The following is an 11,456-nucleotide window of genomic DNA, read 5'->3' as shown; positions in this document are numbered from 1 at the left end:
ATACGCCAATAAATTTTCTAAGTGTATTACAATTATTATCTCATTTAATCCTAACAACCTTGAGAGGTAGGTTCTATTATTACCCTGATTTTACAAACGAGAAAATGAAAACAACAACAACAACCCACTAATATTCATATACGGCATAATGTGCTAGGCATTATGCTAAGAATTTATAATTATTATCATATTTGATCCTCACAACAATCTCTAGAGGTGCTTGCTTCAACAGCACATGTACTAAAATTGGAGAAGATTAGTATGGCCCCTGCACAAAGATGACATGCAAATTCATGAAGCGTTCCATATTAAAAAAAATAATAATCTATAGAGGTAGGTGATATTATTATCTATATTTTACAAAGGAAAAAAATAATAATAATATAGCTAACAGTCATATAATGCTTACTATGTGCCAGACACTGGTCTAAGTGCTTTACAATTATTATCACAACAATCCTTCAAGGTAGGTGCTAGTATAGCCTCATTTTTACAGATGAAGTTGAGGCAAAAAGAGGTTGTGACTTACCCAGAGTCATACAGCTAGTATATGAATTTTAATTTTTATTTAGCTAGTTAGTTATTTATCTTGTGTGGGGCAATGAAAGTTAAGTGATTTGCCCAGGGTCACACAGTTAGTAAGTGTCAAGTTTTATGGGACCAGATTTTAATTCAGGTCCTCCTGAATCTAGGGCCAGTGCTTTATTCACTGTATTACCTAGCTACCCCCAAGTATATGCATTTAAACAAGCAATATAATCCTTCTGAGATATAGTTTCATCATTTATAAAATTTGAAAAGTAATCTCTGCCTTGCCTATTTAGGAGTACAAAATTTAAAGCTGGACAGAGGGATAATTCACCAAAGTTCTCATTTTACAGATATGGATGTTGGACATCAGAGAAAATACATGACTTGCCTAAGGTCACAAAGTAAATAGCAGAATCGAAATCATGATCATGCAACATAGATTTTGCTCTGCAGAGTTCATAATAACCCCTCATTTTACAGATGAAGAAACTGAGGCCAATAGAAATGAAGTAACTTGTGTAAAATCCCAATGGTAGTAAGTAGTAAAGCCAGGAGTTGAGCCCAGGCCCTCTGACTATAAATGCAGACCTCTTTCCACTACATTCTCACCTCCTGATTTTTGTGAGAATCAAATTTATTAATTTATGTAAAGTTGTTTTCTTTTCTTTCTTTCTTTCTTTCTTTTTTTTTTTTTTGGTGAGGCAATTGGGGTTAAGTCACTTGCCCAGGGTCACACAGCTAGTAAGTGTTAAGTGTCTGAGGTCAGATTTGAACTCAGGTCCTCCTGAATCTAGGGCTGGTGTTCTACCCACTAGACCACCTAGCTGCCCCCTATAAAGTTGTTTTCTAAACTGTAAAGCATGGTCTCTAAAGACCTGTAACTGAAGATCACTCAAAGAGCAGAAGAGTTGCCCATGAGGATCATGGGTAGGCTGCAACATATACAAAGAATTTTGTTGTTTCTATAAAGAGTAACATCAAAGAATGATATGTGTAATGATTGGAATGATGCCACCTGCTGGAGAGCTATTGTAGGAAAGCTCCACCATGAGGAGAAGAGGTCTGAGGGCAAGCCATGTGGTCAAGGTCCTTGGCGTCAGGAAGTGACATTTGCTCGTGGGTACTATCTATCAAGACTACCAGCCAATCAACTTGAGGAGCCTCCCATTTCTGGGAGGAGGACACAAAGTAGGAAGTGGATGCTATCAGAGGGTTTTTTCCTCTTTTTTTTGTTCCTGACCTCGCCATGGTGAGTCGGATGAGGGGGTCTCTTACAAATAGTTAGATTTCTACCTTTTTCTCTGATCCTAATGCTTGTTAGTAAATACTTAAACACTTAAATACTCTTGCTAAAGCTTATAATTTATTGGTGACCACTCACTAGATTTTAGATAGTATAGTTAGAATTGTAGCCCCTTACATATTACTTCTAGGAGGAGAGGGTGAGGAATGGACTAGTCATGTCTTGAGAGCAAGAAATGACCAATGGATAGCACATCCATTCCATTAGTAACCTCAGATGTTGAGAATTCTAGAACCCACATATCCAGTGGATGCCTGTGATGGACCCATGGAAGGAAATGGACAGTAGTTGAACAGGATGGGCAGGTATAGACCAGTTGTTATATGCAGCACTGGAAGGTGTGACTGCATTGATGGTCTCATAGATCCATTTGCCTATCAGAGTATTAAAGTATAATCAGCATTGTTGGATGGTCTATTCACATTAATGAAATCACACTTCCATCAAAGTATTTGATCATAAAGTGAGTTGTCATCATCAGACTCTCCTGTTTACTTCAAAATTCATCTCAAGTACTTGAATAAGTTAGTTTATATGTGACTATTGCCTGTCTCAGCAACCAAACTGTGCATTTATTCTGCATATACTTATGTGTATTATAGCTTCACTTGATAAAATACAAATTTTGGGTAGGGACTATTTGATTTTTTTTGTCTTTGTACCCTGAGTACCTAGCATAGTGTCCAATAGATAATAAATGCTTAGTAAATGTGTGAAAGGTGATAATAATAGCCAGAATTTATGCAGCACTTTAAAGTTTGCAAAATATTTGACAATTATTACTTAATTTTATCCTCACAACAACCCTGAGAAACGCGTGCTATCATAATCCCCATTTTAAGATGAGGAAAAGGAGGCAGACAGAGGTTAAGTAACTCACCCCAAATCACACAGCTAATAAATATCTAAGATTAGATTTTAATTCTGCTCTCTTTGGTACCAGGGCCAGGGCTCTATCCACTATATAATATCACTTCCTGAATCAAAAGTTTGATTATTACTAGAGACTTAAAATTTAAGTCAGTCAAGCTGCCAGCATATCCAACTCTTTTGATCGTCAGTGTCTTGTATGCAACAGCTTGATCTGAGAGATAAAAGATGGCATTCGCTTTTAAATGTGTGATCTTTGGGGTAAGATGTGACAGGAAAAAAATGGGAAAATACATAGTAAACCCTAGGGCAATACAAAGGGAGGAGATGGGAAGAGAGCTGATAATTCAAATGCCATCTTCAAAAAGCATGTATCCATCTCACTGTCCCTCCTGCTGTGTTGGTAGCATGACTCACCCCTTAGTCCTAAAGTATGGGCATCATGAGTTGGGCTAAAGTGAGAGCCAAATGAGGTACTTATGCCTATTTTCCTGTTCAAGGTGGCCTTCGGAATAGCAGACCTTTCATTAGCTATTTAATTGTCCTGGGAAACCTTGAATCAATATTGTGATTTCCTGTTTGCACCTGCCAGCAGTGAACAATCTGCTCCTTTTTCCAGAGCCTCTTTCTAAATTTAACATGGCAGCTCTAAAGAGGAGAGGGGGTGGGGAAGATGAGCAGGAAGGCTCTCAGGCCAAATGACTTGGAAAACTTAAAATATATTTAACAATATAAAATATGTGTTCATGACCTGAAATGAACCCTACAGCTCTGGAGAACCTCCAGTGGGCCCTAAAGACTTCTGGATGTGACAGAAGCAGCAAAAAAACAACAAAACACACACACACACACACACACACACACACACACACAAATATCCCTTGAGCTCTGGAGCAAAGTAGACTTATTAATAGAAGAATCAACTCAAATCCCTCTATTATGCAAATGATCAGGGAAGGCATCAGGGAAGTTGGACTTAAATATAACTTTTTTGATTAGAACAATACATCATTTGTGGTTTCACGGCTTTTTACATTTACATGCAAAAGCTCTCATAAAGTTATAGCTCCTGACTATACCACAACAGGAGATGCTGTCTGATTTTCATACTGTGAAAATTTTTACTCAAGAAGCTCCTTTTGGATATGTGTGTGTGTGTGTGTGTGTGTGTGTGTGTGTGTGTGTGTGTGTATAATATATGTGGGTATATGTATGTGTATATATATGTATATTTTTGTGTATATACAAACACACATGTGTGTATGTATATGTATATGTATATAGTGTTGTTTAAAATCTAAATGTGGGTTCTAATCTGTCCCCCCAGTTTTGGGGGAAAACTGGCTAAAATCACTGATAAATTCACCAAGAGTTTAGGCTTTTAAGGGTTTATTAAAAGATATAAGATGGTGAAGAGAGAGAAAGATTGATTCCTTATAGCATGGAAATCTTAGGTTTCATAACAGCCCATGTGAACTCCTGCCACCAAGCTGATGTCTGGAACCAAAAGAGCAAGATCCCAACTGCCAGCCTCCGCTTCCTACTTCCTGTCCTCCCCCAGAAATGGGAGGTTCTTCAAGCTGATTGCCTGAGAGTGGCCTCTTGTTGATAACTCATTCCATAGCCTCTGAGAACACACTCTCCTCAGAGTTGCCCACGTGTAATCTCAATTTAAACAACTTTACATATATTTCGGAAAATAAAATTCTATTCAAAACATAAAAAACAATTAAACAACTTTAACTAGGTTCAACTTCTGAGAACCACACTCTACTTAGGGCCAGCCAGGTGTGGTCCCGATTTAATCATCACAAGTAGGTACTTAGTCTCTGTGTCTCACCCAATTTAATCAATTCCAAATCAAACTTCAGGTAGGGGCTCTTGGGTGTCTCCCAAGTCCCATTATTTTATCACAATATATATAAAAGATCAGCTGTGTAGTAGATTGGGCAAGAGAGAATTTATATATATATATATATATATATATATATATAATATTTATAAATAATTCCATATATAATAATTATATATATATATATATATATAATTCTCTCTTGCCCAATCTACTACACAGCTGGTTTAAGAGAGATATTAAGGTATCTTATGCATAAGAATGGATGGAAACTCCCTGGGAGTAGAGATTGTTTCATTCTTTGGATTGGTATTCCTAGCGCCTAGCGCAGTGTCTGGCACACTAGTCACTTAAGAGATGGTTGTTAATTGATTGATTGATTACTCAAATTCATATCAATAAATTATTTTCTACCTCAGGGGTTTTAATCGTTGTTTTTTTTTAAATCATGGGACCTTTTGGCAGTCCTGTACTATGAATCTTTTCTCAAAATATTTTTTGATTCATTAAACACATCAACTAATTTTAAAAAACATTATCAAAATATATATTTTAAAAATTTATAGACCCCCAAGTTAAGATCCCTTATTCTAGAACTATATACTTGTTGGTCACTGGACATGTTTATTACATATAAAGGACTAAGAACTTCATGGATTTTTATGACCAAAGAATTAATTATTAAATAGGTAGCTTACTGTAGTCCAGTCCCTCCAAATTATTCAGGCCAGTTTTTAAAAAGATTTTCAAAGTACATTGATTCCACCAATGGGATTATACTCAATTTTTTTCCCTCATAGTAGAAAACCTACCAGAACTCTTGTTCTGTGGGCAAAGTCTTCAAAACACTAGAGATTACCACCACATCACAATGAAGTGCTAGAGTAGGAAATTACAGAACATTTTATTTAGATCACCACAATTGTTTTGAGTCATTCTGGTGAAGCCTATGGATCCCTTCTCAAAATAATGTTACCAAGTGCATAAGCTAAAATATGTACAAATACAAAGGAAAACCAATTATACTGAAAAACAGGTTTTTTTTTCTTTTTCATTTTTTTTTTTTGGTGAGGTAATTAGGGTTAAGTGACTTGCCCAGGGTCACACAGCTAGAAAGACAGTAATTTAAACATGTACTTAAAACATGTTTGCAGTCCCTAGGTTAAGAACCCATGTTCTCAGGAGAACATTGTATACAGTATCATCAACATTATGTGATGATCAACTATTGACTTAGATCTCAGCAATACAATGATCCAACACAAGTCCAAAAGACTTGTGCTGGAAAATGCTATCCACAGCCAGAGAAAGAACTGATGGAGTCTGAATATACATCAAAGCATACTATTTTTACTTTCTTTTTGTGTATGTATTTTTCACTTTTGTTCTGTTTCTTCTTTCCTAACTTGAATAATATGTATATGTATGTGGATATAATAGTATTTATGTATATTCTTGGTATATATATATATATATATATATATATATACACACACATATACATATATACTATATAGGGATATTAGTATATATAGTTTTATATGATTGTAATATATATACATAAATGTGTACTTAGTATATATTTATATAGATATGATTAGTATATATAGATATATGTATGGATATGTGTTATGTGTTTCTATATATACATATATGTGTGTGCATGTATGTATGTGTGTGTATGTGTATGTATATATATATATATATATATATATATATATATATATATATATATATATAATGATTGCAAATATATAACCTATGTTAAATTGCTTACTGCCTTAGGGAGAGAGAGGGAAGGAGGGAGAAAATTTGGAACTCAACATTTTATTTTTAAATGATTGTTAAAAATTGTCTTTATGTGCAGTTAGAAAAAAATAAAATAGTATGTACTGGGAAAAATAAAATAATAATGCTTATAATAAATTCAACACATTACTTTCAAAGCTAAAAAAAGAAAAGAACCTATGTTCTACTTATTTAAAAGCATATGGCTTGATTTTTATACAGAAATGAATCTTGGCTCTTCTAACAGTGGCTGCAATATAGGGAATCTTACAGTTTGGGGCGGTTTCCTTCTACTTTGTTCCCAGTTGATAGAAATCACTAAAGGGTTTTCTGAATCTCCTGTGCTTTATTTCTTCAACAACTCTTCAGGCTTTCTCTCTCCTAGCTATTCTTACTTTGCACACACATTCGATGGGCTTGGTGATCTCATTTCCCAGTCCACAGCATATCAGAAGCAGGACTGGTAACGGCAAGCAAGCTGGAAACTGTGTAAAATGACGGCTGACAGACTGACAGCTGAGGGAAGGGACAAAAATGAGAACTAACATTGGCACAAGACCTTGAAATACTGTTCTCCTCATTTAGTGTAGGAATACAGGACCCTTTACATCTCATTAGACCAGGGAAGCTGTCACAATCCAGGACAAAAATGGATGTCAATAGGGATAACCCTGAGTCATTAGGAAACATTAAAAAACAGTTAAACTGGACTCTCAGTACATAGATCTCTGTTGAGGAAGTCACAGAAGTGAGCACTATGTATTAGAAGCATTTCCAACCCAATACCATTAAAAATAAAAGGTTTTTGCACTTAAAGGTCCAACTTTTTTTAATCTGGAAAAATCCTGATTCTTAAGACTATAATGCCATAATGTAATATGGTCTGAAGACACAGCTTCCCCCTGATTCAGCTCTTGTGGACCCTTCTCTCATTGGTAAGCTCTTTTAGAATCTCCATTTGGGGGAAAAGTCCCAGAGAAAATACCTCTCATTCTTCGAACTTAGCTACCATGCCTCTATACAGGGTAATTCCTTCCCCATTCCACTCCTTTTTCAACTTCCCTAAGCATGATCTCTCCCCCACTCCTTCCCCTCTCCCCTAAACGTAGGCTCCTTGATAACAGGACTTTTTTTTTTTGCTTTTATTTGTAGCCCCAGCACTTAGCTCTGTGCCTGGCACATAGTGACACAGGGGTTTGTGGTGGTGGTTCTTAGATATTCCTCAGTAAAGAACTATACTCTCTCACACAGTCCAATAAGAATTAAAGTAATCTTTGTTCGGTGCTAGGAAAGGTGACTGAGAGGAAAGTCAGAGACAGCCTCTCAGGGAGGAAAAAGAGTGTTTGAAAGAATTTCCTCAAATGGTAGTGGGAAGGGCAATACTTTTTATAGAAGACAGATGGGGGGGATCACTTGAAAACTGGAAAGTTCCCTTTTGGGGTGGGATGGGGAAACCTTGGATGTCTGTCATATTCCTGAGAGTTGAGGGGGATTTTTTTTTCTTGAAATGATGGTCCTGACCTTTAGGGTTATTTCTGTCTCCTGGCTCCAGCCAGGTTTGTAGACTGACACCCAGAGGATTCCTGCTATAAACCGTAAGGGGCTAAAATTCTAGCTAGTCTGTCTAAAATATCTAATGAGTGGTCGCCAATAAATTATAAACTTTAGCAAGAGTTTAGACTTTTAAGCATTTATTAAGGAGAATAAGAATTTGGTGAAGAGAGAGAAAGAGGCATAGATTCAGGTGTCTATCTCTGGGAGCTAATGTCTCCAGCTCCTCTCCCCACTGAGGTCCTCCAGAAAAAGAGCAAGAGAACAAGCCTGGCCTCGTCTTCATCCCACAAGCCTCCTGTGAAACTGGGAACATCCCGTCCACATGCACACACAGCTCCAACATAATTGACTGGTAGCTTTGATAGACAGTATCCACAAGCAAATGTCACTTCCTGACGCCAAAGGAAAGCCTCATGGCTTGCCCACAGATGCCTTCTCCTCATGGCAGAGCTTTCCTACAGCAACTCTCCAGCAGGTGGTGGCACTCCAATCATTACAAAACCTTTATCTCCCCTTGCTTCCTCTGCATGTCTGTCCTGCTATCAGGTCATTTTATTTATTTATTTATTATTATTTTTATTTTTTTTCTTGTGGGGGCAATGGAGGTTAAATGACTTGGCAAAGGTCACACAGCTAGTAAGTGTCAAGTGTCTGAGGCCGGATTTGAACTCAGGAACTCCTGAATCCAGGGTCAGTTCTTTATCCACTGCGCCACCTAGCCACCCCTATCTGGTCATCTTTGAGTGCGGTTCTCTCAGGGGAAGCCCCCTCTAAATGATTTCAAGTCCATGACATTCTAAGCCTATGTGATCTGTAAGTGTTTAAGGTATAGAGTAGATTGTTTATGTGGTCATCTTTCTGACCATATTTTTAGCATTTTGAATTAATTCATTTCAGTTTAAAAACTGAGTCACATTCTCTTTTATCAAGATAATAACATGATCAGGGGTGGAGGAAAGGTGGAACACTAACAATTTAGTTCACAGTTAAATTCCAGGAATGGGCCTTTAAAAACCAACAACTAACTTCTGCCACCAGGAAAAATTGACAGATTGTGATTGTGTTGATTTATCTTTTACAACCTAATGATTTCTCTTCCTTGAAGGGACTAGACATCTCCCCCCCCCCAAAAAAAAAGAAATGTAAAAGCAACTATTCTTCAGGCAGTTAGATGGTGTAGTAAATAGAGTGCCAGGCCTGGAATCAGGAAGGCCTGAGTTCAACTGGCCTTAGACATATGCTAGCTGTGTAACCTTGGGCAAATCACTTAACCCTGTTTGTCTCAATTTCTTCATCTGTAAAATAAGCTGAAGTATCTTTTCCAAGAAAACCCTAAAGACCAAACAACAAGAAAAAGGACAATGTTTCACTTTGCTACTCATTTGCTGGTTATTATTATTCTGATTTGCTGATAATTCCTAAGAAAAGAGCTATAAATTAAATCAATATTTTGATTTAATTTGATCCAGATGAATTAAATGACACAAAAATCATCATAAAATATTTTATTATTTTCTAGTTACATGTAATGATAGTTTTCAATATTTGTTTTCATAAGATTTTTAGTTCCAAATTTTCTCCCTCCCTCCCTTCCCTCTCCCCTCCCCAAGACAGAAAGCAATCTGATATAGGTTTTATATATATATATATACACAATCACATTAAACATATTTCTACATTAGTCATATTGTGAAAGAAGAATCAGAACACAAGAGAACAACCAAAAAAAGTAAAAAACAACAACAAAAACATAGAAATCATCTGGTTCAATCTGCATTCAGAATCCTCCATTCCTTTTTCTGGATGACACACACACACAAAATGAAAAGACATGTCTAGAATGTTTCCAAAATCTAAAATATTTGATAAATTTGAGAGGTTTTAAAAATTCAATTGACATTTTCTTGCATAAAGTACTTTTTCACTAGTAAATTCTAGTCTTTGCAAGAAATGAAACTATGTACAATTGCCTATGTGATTCATAACACTCCTCAATCTACCCAACGAAAAATTGACATAGGACCTACATTCTTTTTTATTATTTTTTTTTTGTGTGTGGAGCAATGGGGGTTAAGTGACTTGCCCAGGGTCACACAGCTAGTAAGTGTCAAGTGTCTGAGGTCGGATTTGAACTCAAGTCCTCCTGAATCCAGGGCCGGTGCCTTATCCACTGTACCACCTAGCTGCCCCTACATTCTTTTTAATTGAAGAAAATTCAAATTAATTTTGTTTTGAGTGTTCTGTGACTTTCCCTTAACTTGATTCATGGTATGACAGATAATTGATAATAACTGTGGAAACAATCTGAGCTATTTGATTTATTAGCAAAACAAGCATAATAAGTAGGTCAGTGGACTCCCCAATCAGTCCAAAGACCCTGAATACAGAGTGAGATGGACTTTTGTGTATTAAAAACAATGAAATTAAGCCAAATAATTAAAAGAAAACACTCAACAGGATACAAAATTGGGCCATCTGATTTCTAATTGGAGGAAAGATTAGGGACTTTCCAAATTGGGAGGGGAGAGCAAGTAGTTGCAATTCCCTGAAACCAGAAAAAGAGGTGTCCCACTACCCCCAGTTGTCGATATTTGATCAAAGAAACATGAAAACAACTGTTTGACCAGTTCAGTGCTAATTTTCAGGTTAGACATATGGGTTGCTTGAGATGTATGATTATGAAAAAAAAAAAAACTACTCTCATCAATCTTTGGCTCTGACTAGGTTTCTGGCCAGCATAACCTAGATCCTTAGTGAAGGGTCTCTAAGCAACCCGGTAGAGGTGGTCCAGCTTCCCAGCCATGCAGGGCTAGTTTCAAACAAAGCAATAAAGTTTTCTCCCATTTCCCATAATTGAATAACATTTTCTCACCAGATGGAAATTGGACTAGACCCATAATTGAATAGAAGGGGAATTGAGCTAGCTCTAGAATTGAGTCACAATATGGAGTGAGTATGGTTCACTCACTTCCCACAATGGTATAAGGAAACAACACTGATATCAAGGTCAGAGGAATGGGGTTTAAATCCTGATTCTGTCATTTACTAGGTCATTGATCTTGGGGCATTTAGGAAATGTTTGTTGGATGAATGAAAGGGAAGAAGTCGATAAGCAAATTATTCATGAAATTCTGCTGGAAACAGTGGATGTCACAGGTCTTTGACAGAGAGATGAAAATGAAGCAGAATCTATAGCTTAGCTCTTCTGATTCACCATGGTTTACTCAGGCAGCCAGGTGTTTCCAGGCCAGTGCCATTATTCGTGGGGCCTTGGGAAATCAGTCCAACAATTTTTTTCAGTGTTGTTAATTTTGGTCACTGTCAATTCAATTAAATTCAACAAAGTTCTATTATGCACATCCTACATGCCAGGAAGAGTGGTAGGTGTTGAAAACACAAAAATTAAAATGAAACAATTCCATATACAGTTAAGTAAATATAAAACATGGATTAATTTATTTCCAGGAGTGAGTGTTGATTGATAAAAACTGGGAAGTTCATGCAGGAGGTCACCACAAAGTTATACTTTAAAAGGAGCTAAGGGTCAAGAAAGGGAAT

General features: G+C 36.6%; 1 pseudogene; it reads left to right on the top strand.

Annotated features, from left to right (window-relative positions):
• The first annotated feature begins 216 nt into the window (after nt 1-216).
• Nucleotides 217-313, top strand: LOC122727024 (annotated as a pseudogene).
• The last annotated feature ends 11,143 nt before the right edge of the window (nt 314-11,456 follow it).

Source organism: Dromiciops gliroides, chromosome 4 (genome assembly GCF_019393635.1).
Source record: "Dromiciops gliroides isolate mDroGli1 chromosome 4, mDroGli1.pri, whole genome shotgun sequence".
Classification (NCBI taxonomy): Eukaryota; Metazoa; Chordata; class Mammalia; order Microbiotheria; family Microbiotheriidae; genus Dromiciops; species Dromiciops gliroides.
This window is presented reverse-complemented; position numbering and strand designations above follow the sequence as displayed.